General features: G+C 42.6%; 1 protein-coding gene across 1 annotated transcript in view; it reads right to left on the bottom strand.

The window, feature by feature from the left end:
• SPSB4 (splA/ryanodine receptor domain and SOCS box containing 4) overlaps nt 1–16,637 on the bottom strand; it is a 200,022-nt gene that overhangs the window by 114,493 nt on the left and 68,892 nt on the right. The window lies entirely within an intron of this gene.

Below are 16,637 nucleotides of genomic sequence, written 5' to 3'. Positions count from 1 at the left end.
ACAGCATATCATACTATAAATGCTCCTCAGACTCCAGAGGAAGGTACTGTACCGTGTAGAAAGCAAAGACATAATGAAGTATGTTTTGGTTCAATTTTGTGCCGAATGTGTACTGTGAAAACAAGCGAAAAGGAAGGAAAGGTTCCTCTGATACCTTCTAGCTGCTAAGCTTGAAATTCTACACAAATCATAAAAACTTCAGAGGCCTCTTCTTTAGACATAACTCTCTATATTTCCGCGGCATTGGGGGCAGCTGACAGGTTTAGACACCCTGCACAGACTCTGACTAACTAAAAACAAAATGTGCCTGAGAATGTACAGAGCTCACAGTGTGCTGCACAGACAATAACTTCCTCTGATTCATAATGGGATACAGACACACACCGCTTTCCTTCCCTCCACCCCTCCACATAAGTCTAGCCAAAGCCTCGCCTTTGGATGCAAGAACATTATTCACATTCCTTTAACTAACGGTTCTCCATAGAAGATCAGAAGACACATCTCCCTGACTCTTCGGAGATTTCAGATTTTATAGATATACTTGTATATACGTTCCGCATCTCAGACCATGGAGAGAGTTTTAGTTTCATAAAAAGTAGCTATAATAAATTCAATGTTATAAGTAAAAGACCTCTGCGAGTCACATCAGTGAGGTCACAGATATTTTCGTAATTGGATTTATATATTACCCAAATGACCTTTTTTAAAAATAATCAATTAAATCAGACAATATATACTAAAAATGGATCAGAAACCCTATAGCAGTACTAACATCCATAGCTTCTATATGTATTCAACAAAAAGAAAAAAAATATGAGCCAATATCTTTATCCCCCACAAGCCCCTTCATGTCAAGTGCAGGTGGAGAGGACCCTGCAAAAACCATATACATTATTACAATTGGGGCATTAAAGGGGTTAAACCATGAACATCTTTATTATCTACTGCATCCAAAGGATAGGTGATTCTTGTGGAACCACGAGTGACCCAAGGAGAAGTAACTATCCCCATTCGAATGGCTCTTTTAACTGCGGCATTAAACAATTTCCAGTTGGCTACACGGAAGTTAATCGATGGTTGTTCATTGGTTGTTTTGACCGTCGGACCAGAATTCTCAGCCATTACTAACATCGCTCTGTTTGTTCAGAATATCATGTTATCAGCAGCATATCGCCTGTTTACACAGGGTCGTGTGCTGCTGATAATGAGGATTCTTAAGCTTAAAAATAATTGCACCCAATGAGCAAACATTATGCTCATTCTTAGGACGACTGTCGGCTTGTCTTGATGCATTCTTCTAAGGACAGGTGCAGATGACTGTAATATTGGTCCGTGTGCGGTCCAACAGAACATTACATCGCACTCAGACCAATGTTAGTTTACAGGGTCATGCACGTGTCACATGATCTTTACGCTATATGTGTCAAAATGTAGACGCATGTTGGTTGTGATGTAAATTACAACCTGTTGAGGGTTTGGCTAGCAGGTTGCGATAACTATTACGGTACATTGAATTCATACTGAATTTGTATTGTGAGAAATTGGAGTGCTGTGGAAAGGTAATGGTGGATACATCTGTAGCCATATCCTAAAACATGGCCAGGACATCAAGTCAGGCTCAGTTCACATGTCCAGCTCTCATCTGCTTGTAACAGATCCTGTGTTATAAAAAAAAACTGCATCCATTCCAAGCGGAGAAATAACAGATGAAACTCCAGTGTTCTGGGCATGTGCAGAACTTGATGCGTTTACAGATGACATAATAGATGACCATCATTCTGATCAATTTCCCATAGACCTGAATGTAAGAAAAAAGGTTGCAGTTGCTATCCTTTTTTTTTTGCTGGACAAAAAAGTTGTCCAGACTACGTTTTTTACAAAAAACTACAAAATGGATAGCAGCCGGATTTCAGTAAAATGGGAGACGTTTTAAGGCGTTTCCATCCACAATCATTTGAATAAATCCTGATGATTTCCATTTTTGGCATCCCAAAATGGATCCCAAAAAATGGAAATAACTACAGGGCTGAACAGGGCCTGAGAAGCATAAGATCTGATGTATGATAATCACAAAAGACTAAATTACTGGTGAACGCACCGGGTTACAGTAAATTGGGAGGGAATGAGTCAGTCTGAAAACATTGAGCTAAGCATTACACACAAGCACGAGAAACATTACTAACATTTACTATGGTACATCATAAAGTGACGGCTGCTTCAGACACATCATGTCATTTCAACACTGCCAAGGATTGTTATTGTGTTTGCCATAAGCGAGGAAACAGAGACTGTACGTACTGTACTCCTGCCTCCGATATTCTCGATTTTCCTTCCTATTTGCGACAACTGTGTACTCTGACAAGGATCTGATTGAATTTCACGTTGCTACCAGATGTTATGAAACATTTGCAATAGTTTACGATTTCAGACATCAAAGTTTGGGTTCTGTCACACAGATTTACTACCAGTGACGCAACAATCCTATCTGCAAGGCACATAATGTGATAAAAGGGTTTAGGTCAAGTCATCTAATGAAAAACAGGGGAAAAATATCAACAAGTTATATGTGAGGCCATTTATAACATGGAGAATAGGGTTGGAATTCTAAAGATGCCCTCCCATAAACTTTTTTTTTCACTAAGTCTATGTATATGTGTATGTTGTGTACGGTCACTGTGTTAACGGGAATCTGTCACCAGGTTTGACCGATAAGAGATACGGCCAGCACCTTTCAGGGCTGATAAACAGTATTTTATAATGCTGTATATCTGCCCCCAACCCAACCTGTAAGAGAAGAAAAAAATACTTCTACTATACTCACCCGCAGTGCGGTCCGGTCCAACGGGTGTCGCTCTTCTTTCCTGGGCCCTGTATTGTTCAACATCTTTATCAATGATTTAGATGAAGAAATTGAGGGTACACTAATTAAATTTGCTGATGACAAAAAGATAGGAGGGATAGCTAATACTAGAGAAGAGAGAGAGAGGATTCAAAAGATATAAATAAACTGGAGCAGTGGGCAGCAACTAACTGAATGGTTTTTAACAAGAAAAAATGCAAAGCACTACATCTGGGCAATAAAAATGAAAAAATCATACACAGAATGGGAGGAATAGGGATAAGCAACAGCACATGTGAAAAAGACTTGGGTACACTAATACATCATAAACTGAACATGAGTCAACAATGTGATGCAGCAGCAAAAAAGGCAAATGCAATTCTGGGATATATTAACAGAAGCATACAGTCTAGATCACCCAAAGTCATTATTGCCCTCTACTCCTCTTTGGTCAGACCTCATCTGGAATACTGTGTCCAGTTTTGGGCACCACATTTTAAAAAAGACATCAACAAACTGGAGCAAGTTCAGAGAAGAGCGACCAGAATGGTGACCGGTCTGCAAACCATGTCCTATCAGGAACGGTTACAGGATCTGGGAATGTTTAGCTTGCAAGAAAGAAGACTGAGAGGAGACTTAATAGCTGTCTACAAATATCTCAAGGGCACATTGTAGAAAGATCATCTTTATTCTCATTTGCACTAGGAAAGACTAGAAGCAATGGGATGAAACTGAATGGGACGAGCCACTGATTAGATATTATAAAAAACTTTTTGACAGGATGATCAATGAGTGGAACAGGCTGCCACAAGAGGTGGTGAGTTCTCCTTCAATGGAAGTCTTCAAACAGAGGCTGGACAGACATCTGTCTGGGATGATTTAGCGAATCCTGCTTTGAGCAGGGGGTTGGACCAGATGACCCAGGAGGTCCCTTCCAACTCAATCATTCTATGATTCTATGATTCTTGGTCCGCGCTTCCCTTATTGCGATGCCGCCCTCCTTCTTGCTTCGTGTGGATGACATGTCTCCTCGGGACAGCGCTCCTGCGCAGACGGACTTCTCTGCCCTGATGAGGGCAGAGCAAAGTACTGCAGTGCGCAGGTGCCGGGAAAGGTCAAAGAGCCTCGGCGCGTGCGCACTGCAGTACTTTGCTCTGTCCTCGACAGGGCAGAGAAATATGCCTGCGTTGGAGCGTTGTGCCGAGGAGACCGTGTGATTGATGAAGTGACGTGTCATCTACATGAAGCAAGCAGGAGGACGAGGATCGTAAGAAGATGGGAGGCGCTGGTCCAAGATTAGTGATGCCAATCGGGCCAGACCGCCCTGCAGGGAAGTATAATAAAAGTTATTTTCCTTCTTTTACACGTCGGGTTGAGGTCAGATATACAGTCAAAGTTGAGGACAATAAACATGATGGTCAACCAAGGAAACCTTGAAGGATGTCCAGCAGTGCCATCAGCTCAGAACTGACAGCAATCAGTGCGACACAGCTACACCTATCTACTGTTCTGAGAAGTCTGGTCAGAAAGTGTCTTCATGGAAAAATTGCAGCCAAAACCATTCCTTCCAAATGGAATCAAAGAGACAACTATGCATCAATACATAGTAACTGGAGTGCAGAAAATTGGCAGTAGATCTTCTGGACTAATAAGTAAAAATGTGAAATATTTAGCTGTAACAAAAGGCAGTTTATTCACTGGGGGGCTGAAGAGTGATACAATAATGAATGTCTGCAGGCAACAGTGAAGCATGGTGGAGGTTACTTGCAAGTTTGCGGCTGCATTTCAACAAAGTTGGGGATTTGGTCAGGACTAATGGTCTCCTTAATGCTAAGATATACAGACAGATATGTATATAATTAAGAACTATTTTCAGTGTAAAGTTGAACAAGGAGTCCTGGGAGTGATAATATAGGCCCTACAGAGCCCTAATCTCAACATCATCAAGTCTGTCTGGGATTGCACGAAGAGACAGAAAGATTTGTGCAAGCCTACAGCCACAGAAGACCTGTGGTTAGTTCTCCAAGATGTTTGAAACAAACTCCTTGCTGAATTCCTTCAAATACTGTGTACAAGTGTACCTAGAAGAATTGATGCAGTTTTAAAGGCAAATGATGGTCACCATATATTGATTTGATAAAGATTTATCTTTTGTTTATTCACTTTTATTTTGTTAATTGTAAAAATAAACAATCAACAAATGTCTTTTGAAAGCATTTTCACTTTGTAGCATTTTTTTCTACACCTGCCTAAAACTTTTGCATAGTACTTTATACCTCCAATTTACAATAAAGATCATAGTTTAGATTTATGTTTCTGTTAGTTAAAAAAAAAATGTCTTAAAAAACAGGCCTCGATTCATGGCTCAAGAACCATCCAAAACATTTTTATCTGCCAAAAATAGAGAATATTTTCCACAGTGAGCATACTGCACTGACAAAAAGGAGACACCATCCAATATCAGGCTCAACACCAAGAACATTAGGTGGTTATCCATCAACACAATCTTTCACACTGTACCATGACACCTCAGTTAACTATCAATTAAAAATAGAAAGTGGTAATCTATGGTCAATTGAAATCTTGAAAATAGTAACCTAAAAGTTTAATTTGGCTGCTGGATATTTAGGCTGATTCAAGCTATCAATAAATTGTTCGGCACTTCAATATGGTTTTAGGTAAAATACAGTATACAGAGAATATTATAAAATCGTTAGTCACATTCACTTCTTTGGTCACATACTACTACTCATTTTGTTTACTCTAAAGGTAGTCGGTCACCCCCAAAACTCAATTTAAAATAATCGAATAGTTAGTGAAAAGCAAAAGGGTAATAATGTTTTGAACTTTTGACTTTCGGGCTCCATATCTCATTATCCACTGCTGCTTTGAACGCGAGACCGCATCATTTTATAGACAATCATCTTAGATATATCATACTTAAATTTGACTTGCAACTACTTAGCATATGATTAGTTATGCAGATTCTTGTCATGTCACTGCATTGATACTTTTTCAGTATACCCTTGGCATGGCCAAGTTCTCAGTACACCATTCTGCCCCACTCCCCTTAGGTTGATAGACAGTACTCACTTACCCAAAGCAAGCGCCACCTGAGATGAAACCATGACCATAGGCGTACACACTGACACTTCAGAAGCCGACTGGGCACACACCACCCTCTCTCCTGTCTGCTGCGACTGTCATCTCGGGAGCTCTCAGATCAGGCAGCGCTCAATCTAGGCAACTGAGCACCATCACTCAACATAGAGAAAAGTGGCGCACAAAAGGTTTGCCATACTAAGGGTGCACTGGGCTCCATAATTTACACGATAATAAAGTTCAATTTTTGAATAACCATATCTGAATGACTACAGGCATTATTTTTACAGGGGTGAAAATCAGAGCAAAAACATTTTTGCATCAAATAGCTCACTGCAGCTGCAAAATGTCTTACTCAACCTTAGGCTGGTGTACCACTTGTAATTGCAATGTGAGAAACTCGTGCAAGACTATCGCCTCAATACCTGGCACTGCCGCCGGTGGTTCAGACCGGAGTGATCAGCTGCATAGAAATACATACAGCTGCACACTTCGGTCCTGAGTGCCGGCAGCAGTGCTGGGTATTGAGGCGAGAGACTCACACGAGTTTCTCGCATTGCGGTTGCAAGTGTGACACACCGACCTTACAGAGAGCCAACAAGGAAGGAAAGAGAAACTACATGCAGCTGAAAGGTGGGGAAGATACAGATTTGCACTAATAAAATGTTGGATCACTTTTTACATTGATGAGAGTTATTGATTTGTCACATAGTAAAATGATAAGTAAGACTAAGATAATATGCAGATGACCATAAATTCTCTCCTCAGAGAGAATCGAGTCGATTATGCCAATGACACTGTTCAAACTTTGATCATACTGTGACCATACTGTGATCCAATTCTCTAGGGTGACGAAAAGACATTTAGAAAAAAAAATTTCTCCATCTTCTCTAATGAGGCAGTCTATGTAAATTAGACCACACTTAGATGTCATGGATGAGAAAACTGGAACACACTGCAGAGAAGATGGAGAAAAAAATGTCTCCATCTTCTCCATTGTGTCAGTGTGCCGACATCAGGTGTCATCCGAGTGCAGGCCTATGTTTTCCATGCACTAATTGACTTGCATGGCCATGTGCGATCTGAATATCGGATCAAACTCGGACATGTTGCGTACAGCTCCATAATAGCTCAGTGCTATTTGTTAAAACGATGGCTAGCGCTCATCCAATTATTATGGCCGCCTGCACAAGCCTTTAACGTGGCAAAAAAATCATTTGATATTGATATCAGTGCTAACCATGTTTTTACCTTTCTTATAGTCTATACATTTACTGTAATCTAATGGTTTAAAGGTGTCTAAAATGCTCTATAATTACTGTGTGGGGTATTTTGAGATACGAGAACATAGCATTAATTACAGGCAAGGTCATTTTTCACTGCACACTATTAAAGCTTGCACATCCATCATTGCTATTAATTCAGAAAAAGACTTCAACACAGTCTGCAGATGGGAGCAAGTCCATGTGCGCAAAACGATAGCTCATAAAGTATTATAGAAAGTTGGAAGTTGGAATGTGGTGCTACTTTTGTTACTAATTATATAATAGACGGAAGAGGAGATATACCTGTTCTACATTCTGATTCAACCCCAAATCTCTGCTTGTGTTCCCATACAATGGAATTTAGAGCAAGGTGTAAAAGAATATTCGAACAGACAAAAAAGTAGGCATGTAGCATTTTCTGAAGAAGCCTGAAAACTGTTTTCTCTATCCTTTGCTATTCTGGTAAATTAAAAGAAATAAAGCATACTTACCTTATGATCCCCCACCACTCCTCTTCCAGTGATGCCTCCTTCCCCAGCCGGTCTCCAATCTTCCTCTTCTAATCAAACAGACCTATTCTCTGGTCGAGACTAAATGAAACAAGTCATGTCACCACACCCAACAGCTATCACCTTTTCTGTGGATAGATGATAACTTTTTGTAATTGGAATACCCCTCTAAAGCTCAAAGTCAAAGCAATTGTACTGGCGCACAGAGGCTGAATCATAAAAATTCTTATATGTAAGCAAATCACAGACACATTCCTGATGCACGAATGTGACTAAGGGTGGCTTCTTACAGAGAAACCACTCACATTTCATCGGAATAACCAACAAACTGAAATGGAATTGTTAAAACTATACAATCCTTTTATAGGACCATATGCAAGACATTTGTAAGCACATTTTTCTACAGCTGTCATCAATATGGTTTCAATTGAATGCATACGTTTTCTTTGAATATGAAAACTGGGTAATATAGAACACAGGTTCTGCTTTTTTTTCCCAGAAACAAGGCCATCATATGTGCACATAGAGTTTTTTGGGAGTGAGACCGCTTTAAAAACGCCTGCAAAATCACTTGAAAAGTACTTCAAAGACTTTTCTTATTCATTTCTATTATAAAGCTACTTTGCTGTTCATATGTTCAGTCTTATGAGAGTACTTTCCACCCGAGGTGTTGAAAAACGCCAGGTGGAAATAAAGAAAGCGCGTGTAAGGTCTTTAAAATGGCTCATGATGGAATCATCCAAATTAGGAAATGTCCAATTAAAAATCTGCAAAAACCCAGTTCAGTAAAAAAAAAAAGACACAAAACGCTTCACCAACTCTTCAAAACATCTTCAGAAAAAGAAAAAAACGCCCTCCTTCTGCAGGGAGCTTTTGCAGATTTTCACTTGAAAAAAACCTTATTTTTGACTGACTCAAATAAAAAAAAAATTCTGTGCACAAAACATTGCAGCTTAGACCATTTACCTAAAAGAGGATAAATTGTAATACCACACAAAGCACTGTGAGTGATAGCTCGGTCGCCGTATGGGATCTGGAGTGTGTTGGACTGTCGGGCTTCTTGAGCAACATTTCAGTCATCCAATCTGATCCTGGGCATGCTGGGCTGTCAGCATTTTGATTGACAGCCCCGTTGCTCTATCTGGTCTATCCTGCGGGCGTTTCCCTAGGTGCCTCTCATCCTCAAATGATTTGCAAGATATTTAGCTGGCTTGCTGTGAGCAGCAGATTGTCAGTTGTAACTTTGCTTAAGGTACCGTCACACTTAGCGACGCTGCAGCGATACCGACAACGATCCGGATCGCTGCAGCGTCGCTGTTTGGTCGCTGGAGAGCTGTCACACAGACAGCTCTCCAGCGACCAACGATCCCGAGGTCCCCGGCACTGACTGCTGGCCGTAAAGTGAAAGTGAAAGCACAGCACAGCGGTGAGTCACACAGCGGTGACTCACCGCTGTGGCTGTGCTCTGCTTTCACTTTACGGCCAGCAGTCAGTGCAGGAACCAGACGGCAAGGGACAGACAGCTGAATGTAAGTATGTACTGTTTGTTTTTTTACGCTGGTAACCAGGGTAAACAGCGGGTTACTAAGCGCGGCCCTGCGCTTAGTTACCCGATGTTTACCCTGGTTACCAGTGAAGACATCGCTGAATCGGTGTCACACACGCCGATTCAGCGATGTCTACGGGGAGTCCAGCGACGAAATAAAGTTCTGGACTTTCTTCCCCGACCAGCGATCTCCCAGCAGGGGCCTGATCGCTGCTGCCTGTCACACTGGACGATATCGCTAGCGAGGACACTGCAACGTCACGGATCGCTAGCGATATCGTCTAGTGTGACAGTACCTTTAAGTTTGGTGTATATGCTTGTCTGACTTCTAATCTTATTAATGAACTCGGATTTGATCAGATTATTTGTGTGGATTATCCCTTCTGCTTTTGACGCTCTCTGACTTTTAACCTTTAACCCCGGACTTGGCCTCCAACTATCCGTTTGTTGTACTCCCTGTTTTTGACAAATATGCTTATTGATCCCTGAAAGGGCTGGTGACATTTATGCTGTATGCTATCATGCTGTTTTTAAAGAATTGCTCAAATAAATAACGGATTTTTAGGAACAAAAGAGCTGGAATACATCTTTGATCAATCCCTGTTTTTGACGTACCTTCCTGGTATTTGACAGGGCTGCCACTAGAAATTTCGGGGCCCCATACTGGCAAAATTTTCGGGGCCCCCTTGAGACTCCGCCCAGGCTCCACCCCAGCCCCGTCTCCACGCTCCACCCTTCGAACTGTCCACAGTCCCACCACTCTCTCTTGGAAAAACTCCACTTCTCACCTATCACATATTGACAGTTCCCATCACCAGATCAAATACATAGCCGGCAGCTTTTGTTTTGGCCAAAAGATTTTTTAAGCTGCCACCATAACACGGTAGACACTTTTGGCCGGGCCCTACTCTGCTGTAACCTATTAAATATTTGTTAAAGGGACTCTGTCACCTGAATTTGGCGGGACTGGTTTTGGGTCATATGGGCGGAGTTTTCGGGTGTTTGATTCACCCTTTCCTTACCCGCTGGCTGCATGCTGGCTGCAATATTGGATTGAAGTTCATTCTCTGTCCTCCATAGTACACACCTGTGCAAGGCAATCTTGCCTTGTGCAGACGTGTACTATGGAGGATAGAGAATGAACTTCAATCCAATATTGCAGCCAGCATGCAGCCAGCGGGTAAGGAAAGGGTGAATCAAACACCCGAAAACTCCGCCCATATGACCCAAAACCAGTCCCGCCAAATTCAGGTGACAGGTTCCCTTTAAAATATGCAATACAATTTAGGTATATTTTTATTTATTTTTCAATTTTTAAAATGACCAATAATAAATGCTGATCAGTAATTAAAAAAAAGCACCATACTATCACCATAAGTGCCATTATACACAGGAGATCTGTACTTAGTATGCAGTGTCTGTGTACAGATAATATAGTGATCACTAGTGAAATTATACACAGGAGCTCTGTATATAGTATACAGTGTATAGTGTCAGTGTATAGGTAACACACTGACTCACCAGTAACGTCTCTAGGTGAAGTCCTTCATCTTTCATCCAGCACAGACCGCCATCATTTCATCCAGCCAGGGCTCGTCTCTGCAGGAAATAACAGTTATCTCGAGCTCCGCTTGTAGAATACATTACTTAATTATTCACAACTTCTACATTACACCACATGAAGAAAAAGAGGCAACATAGTATCACTCTATACAGTAACAGGACCGCCCCCTCATTTAAAACAGTTTACTCAAAAAATAAAATAAATACATCACTGCAGTAATAATATCCCTAAATTAGCCCCTATGGTAATAATATTCCCCATCCTGGCCACCGTGTGTCTCATTCCTGGCGTCAGCCATATGTTCTCCCATCCTGCCCTCATGAGTATCCATTCTGCCCCATATGATCTCCCCATCCTGCCCCATATGATCGCCCCATGTGATCTCTCCATCCGGCCCCATCTGTCTCCATCATATCCATCCTGCCCCATGATCCTGCACGATCTGTCTCCAATTCTGCCCCCAGTGTCTCCAATCATGCCCCATGTCTCCAACCATGCCCCCGTGTCTGCAATCCTGCCACTCGTCTCCAATTATGCCCCGTGTCTCCATTCTGCCCCATCTGTCTCCAGTCCTCCCCCATCTGTCTCCAGTCATGCCCCCATGTCTTTCATCCTGCCCCGTGTCTCCATTCTGCCCCAATGTCCAGAATTCTGCCCCAGTGTCCAGCATTCTGCCCCAATGTCCAGCATTCTGCCCCAGTGTCCAGCATTCTGCCCCTGTGTCCAGCATTCTGCCCCTGTGTCCAGCATTCTGCCCCTGTGTCCAGCATTCTGCCCCTGTGTCCAGCATTCTGCCCCTGTCACTGTGTCCAGCATTCTGCCCCTGTCACTGTGTCCAGCATTCTGTCCCTGTCACTGTGTCCAGCATTCTGCCCCTGTCACTGTGTCCAGCATTCTGTCCCTGTCACTGAGTCCAGCATTCTGCCCCAATGTCCAGCATTCTGCCCCCGGGTCTCACAGTCTGCCCCTGTGTCCAGCATTCTGCCCCTGTCACTGTGTCCAGCATTCTGCCCCACTGTGTGTCCAGCATTCTGCCCCACTGTGTGTCCAGCATTCTGCCCCACTGTGTGTCCAGCATTCTGCCCCACTGTGTGTCCAGCATTCTGCCCCACTGTGAGTCCAGCATTCTGCCCCACTGTGCGTCCAGCATTCTGCCCCACTGTGCGTCCAGCATTCTGCCCCACTTTGTGTTCAGCATTCTGCCCCACTGTGTGTCCAGCATTCTGCCCCACTGTGTGTCCAGCATTCTGCCCCACTGTGTGTCCAGCATTCTGCCCCACTGTGTGTCCAGCATTCTGCCCCACTGTGTGACCAGCATTCTGCCCCACTGTGTGTCCAGCATCCTGCCCCCCGGGCCTCCCAAAATCGCCGCTCTGAAAGAAAAAAAAAAAACACGAGTTCTTACCTGGCCGTGCTCCTGCGCCGGGCGAAGATCCCTCCAGGCTCCACACAGACGCACAATGACGTCAGACGCCGGCGAGTGCGCACTGCGGCCCTATTCAGCTGCCAGCCTCCGACTGGCTGGCGGCTGTTAACTATTGATGTGCGGGCGCCGGCCCACACGTCAATAGTGTGCCGCAACACCTGCAGGGGGGGCCCGGTGAGCAGATGAGACGGGGCCCGGTGCGGGCCCCCTCTGCTCACCGGGCCCCATACGCCAGTCACGGCTGTAATGCCCTGATGGCGGCCCTGGTATTTGACCCCGGACTGTTACCTGACCATGCATTTGTCTTACCCCTCTGTTCTACCATGCCCTCCTGGTATCTGACATCGGTCCTCCTGACTACTCTGTCTCACGGTTTGCCTGTTAGTAGTGACTCAGCATGACACAACGGACAACAATGACATTTTTTTCTTGCATGAAACCAACCTTTTTTGTAACCCAGGATAATCTTTTAACAATGATTTTACTAATAGATTATGTAAACTAATATTTGATAAAGTGGAATTCCTGTCTTTCCTTCTTATGCATTTATCTATACATAAACAATGCTACTCACATTATAACATTCTGGTAAAAGAACTATAACCATGTTATTGGCAAATGGCAAAATTAGGCAACTTTTTATAGAATAATAATTTAATTTTTGATGGATAGGAACCTGCATATTCTTATGCAATGGAAAACATTACAAATGATACATGATACACTGTGAGGTGCACAGGCTAATCAGATCACAGTCTACTAATCTGGCAGATTGTGGTCTGGATGCCTGATGCTAATTGCATGTTTCGTCCACTGCAGCAAGTCTGCTGTGTTTTGACCAGACAGGCAAGACAAAGAAGTAAAGCCCATGGGATATTCCATCCATCTTTGAATATCAGATTCCTATGTTTCCTGTCAATTGCACCAGACTAATAATAGCTGCAAATGACATAAGTATACTGGAAAAAAATCGATTACGCCTATGGGTCTGACCAACAGACTATGTGAATCTCAGCTATGCAAGAATTGGAGTGTCATGAACAAGGACGAAGGTAACCCTACAGGTGCTGCAAGCAAAGCAAAATTAGCTAAAACACAGTGTGAAAAACAAATAAAAATACAAAAACAAGTATAAAGTCCTGAAATCTTTACAGTATATCCTAACAAATGGTTTAAATTTGTAGCTAAAGGTTATCATAAAGTATGTCTCAAAATGTGAATGTAATTGAGAAGACCATTCCCTTGAATAGGAGCTAAACTGCGGTTCCAACTAATTGCCACTATACCGTGTAAGGAAAGCAAAAATTCTGCTGGGGTCTGGTGTGTAAGCTTTTGAGCACAGCTGTAGGTGAGGATCCAACACCTGGCACCCCGACCAATCATCTGTTCTGCTAAACTTTAGTACAAGTTGCAATCTTAAAGAAGCACTCTCATCAAAATGTTATCCTCTTAATATATTGCAGTCATCATGCTATATAGCACTGCGTACTTACAATTGCTCATTTTATCCCTTTACCCAGGTAATTCTTCTATAATGCTGTAGATAAGCCCCCGATGTATCCTGAAAGATGAGAAAAAGAGGGTAGATTATACTCACCTGGGCGGGCGGTCCGATCCGATGTGCGTCGCAGTCCGGGGCCTCCCATCTTCTTACGATGACGTTCGCTTCTTGTCTTCACGCTGCAGCTCCGGCGCAGGCGTACCTTGTCTGCCCTGTTGAGGGCAGAGCAAAGTACTGCAGTGCGCAGGTGCCGGGCCTCTCTGACCTTTCCCGGCGCCTGCGTACTGCAGTACTTTGCTCTGCCCTCAACAGGGCAGACAAAGTACGCGTACGCCGGAGCGTGAAGACAAGAAGAGGACGTCATCATAAGAAGATGGGAGGCCCCGGACCGGAACGTCCATCGGACCGGACTGGGACCGTCCCTGGGTGAGTATAATCTAACCTCTTTATCTAATCTTTCAGGATACATCAGGGGCGTATCTACAGTATTACAGAATGCTGTAGATAAGCCCGTGATGCCGGTGGGCTTAGCTCATCTTCAATTTTGGGGGTGACAGGTTCCCTTTAACTTCCATCGGTAAATATAAATGTCATAGTTCCACAAAATTAATAAAATTACAACTTTACAAAAAGAAAAACATTCTATGAAAATACATGTCAACATCTCAAGAAATTAGAACCTACAGTATACAGTACAGACCAAAATGTGTGAATGTACAATTTTCATAGTCCTGAAAATACAGAAAAATCTTTAAATGAGAAGATGTGTCCAAACTTTTGGTCTGTACTGTATAGACTTGGTGTTGATAAATATTAACATATGGCACTTGTGTGTCACTATGCATAAAGCATACAAAGCCGAATTTATCCTGTGTCCTTTGAGGACACATGGAAAGAAGACATCAGATGAGTTCATTGTAAATCGCAAAAACACTATGATCTTGGGACTGGCCGGTGTTTTATATTTGTGGAGTTGGATGGACAACATCTCCTCACACTATGGTTTGAGCACTCATGACGTAGGTTGAGCTTCTGCTACTGCCGGAGTGGTATTATTTCGGGAATGTACGGGGAACACACGTGTGGCTAAGCGTACTGTTCTACAAGAATTCCTAGAAATACTGTAAATCTCCGTGTAACGAGGAGTTTCCTGTTATGTCACACATGCTTGGAGAACAGTCAGAAAATATGATGTACGGCAGGAGTGGGCACACACTTTGTTTCTGTGTAACAGACAAATAGAAACTATTACTAGCCTCTACTCCCATTTATATACATCTATGTGAAAATCAAAGGAAGCTCTGTGTCCAAAGGAGAGAGAAATGGACTTCAAAGTTCATTCTAGGACGTGTGTCTAAACGGTTACTAGTCATTATGTCTGGACTGGATCATCGGTTTCCTTTGGGGTCTGCTGAAGACTTCAAAAGCATAATGCTCACCCATGCAATGTGTTTTACACATTGGTACCATGTGAATGGCACGTATCAGTGACACACACGGCAAACATAAGGTATTGAGATATAATTTATTGGTTGAGGATTTTCACATCATTGGCAGTTCTCGAAAGTGAAGTATCAGTGATTTAATAACGCTGCTCTCTACCACTGAGAAATGCTCATATGCAGAGTACATTAGGGAAGAAGATGAAGCTCTACAGTTATATCAAACAATACGGCGGAAAACTTACATTTGACATCTATTGCAATTATCATACATATTAGATGATCATTGGAAGTGTTGGACTGGGGTGCCAAGGGCCACCAGTAATATCAACTCTAGGGCCCCACTTTTCAGCTTACATGCAAATATGACTTTATCCTCATTCACAATTTTCTATAGCAATAAAATGGGTTAATTGTTGAATAAAAAAGATGCTGCCTTTGTCTGTACATAGTGACTCAAGTCTGTTGTGCCAAGTACTGCTCATATAACAGGGTGGTCGCCCACTTCTGCACAGGCACCCACCGGAGGATTCTCCTGTTCTCCTGTGGGCCAGTCCTGATCACTGGTAAAAGCCACCAATTTCAGTAGGTAGAGACAACTATTAAATGTATATGAGAGTCTATTGGCTTTCCTCAGGGACGATATTGGCACAATGAATTTCAAGATGCCAAAACCTTTATCGTCATGGGAAATAAGTTGCTGGTATACGTGTGTGTCAGCTTATTCCCCACTCCCTGCTGAGAACACGTGCACGATCAGAGTGTGTATGTGTTTCAGGGTGTCATTCAACAACAGCTTTCTAAGGAGTATGGTCACCTGTATGATCCTCTACTAAATTCTATTCTTGAAAAAAAATTCTCATTTGCCTACATATGAAAGCTGGACGTACTTCAGCTGTTCTTCTTTAGAAACTCCTATTTTTCCTACTCTATGAGGGAATTAAAAGAGAGACTTTGGTTTAGGACAACTAACCAGAGTGAATTCTAGCTACAAAGTGTGCTACTGATGTGACGCATTATATAGATACTTAATGGTAAAAAGCTATCTCGAAAAAAATAATCTATCTTGCAGGAAAACCCAAAATTCGGGGCTTTAGGACAACAAGAACAGGGTTCTAGACCACCATCTTGAATGGAGTGGCGGCGCGCATGTGTGGCTTTTGCTCCATCTTTGTCTATAGAACTGATGAGTGCTAAACTCTGATTACGGATATTGTGGATTACAGCAGTCAGACCCACAGCGATCAGCAAGTTACAGTCATGGCCAAAAGTATTGACACCCCTGCAATTCTGTCAGATAATACTCATTTTCTTCCTGAAAATGATTGAAAACACAAATTCTTTGGTATTATTACACAAAAGAGAATGAAGCAAAAAGCAAAACATTGATCATTTCACACAAAACTCCAAAAATGGGCTAGACAAAAGTATTGGCACCCTCAG

Source organism: Ranitomeya imitator, chromosome 5 (assembly GCF_032444005.1).
Source record: "Ranitomeya imitator isolate aRanImi1 chromosome 5, aRanImi1.pri, whole genome shotgun sequence".
Classification (NCBI taxonomy): domain Eukaryota; kingdom Metazoa; phylum Chordata; class Amphibia; order Anura; family Dendrobatidae; genus Ranitomeya; species Ranitomeya imitator.
This window is presented reverse-complemented; position numbering and strand designations above follow the sequence as displayed.